The sequence below is a fragment of the Sinocyclocheilus anshuiensis genome, unplaced genomic scaffold (genome assembly GCF_001515605.1).
Source record: "Sinocyclocheilus anshuiensis isolate Anshui unplaced genomic scaffold, SAMN03320099.WGS_v1.1 scaffold2067, whole genome shotgun sequence".
Lineage (NCBI taxonomy): Eukaryota > Metazoa > Chordata > Actinopteri > Cypriniformes > Cyprinidae > Sinocyclocheilus > Sinocyclocheilus anshuiensis.
Window position 1 is genome coordinate 40,089 of NW_015540844.1, and position 370 is coordinate 40,458.

Below are 370 nucleotides of genomic sequence, written 5' to 3' on the forward strand. Positions count from 1 at the left end.
AGGAATGAATTACAAATGCACTCATGCTTACAAGTGGACTTTTCAATATTAATTCTCCTCAGCAGTGAAACAACACTCAGGATTTCCTACGTCACGCTGATTTCTCATTTCCACGGTCATGCTGACCATCGTTCAACTCTAATCTTGTGATGTGGCACCATGAACTATAGCAAATGTGGGGCAGTGGTGGCCTAATGAGTCGGACTTATATCCCAAAGGTCGCGGGTTCGAGTCTCAGGTCCAGCAGGGATTGTAGGTGGGGGGAGTGAATAACCAGCGCTCTCTTCCACCCCGAACACCCAACTGGCTGCCCACTGCTCCGTGTGTGTGTTCACGGTGTGTGTGTGTTCACTACTCACTGCTGTGTGTG

At 49.2% G+C, this 370-nt stretch overlaps 1 protein-coding gene across 1 annotated transcript in view; it reads right to left on the minus strand.

The window, feature by feature from the left end:
• Positions 1–370, minus strand: part of LOC107687591 (cerebellin-4-like) — a 7,248-nt gene that overhangs the window by 2,370 nt on the left and 4,508 nt on the right. The window lies entirely within an intron of this gene.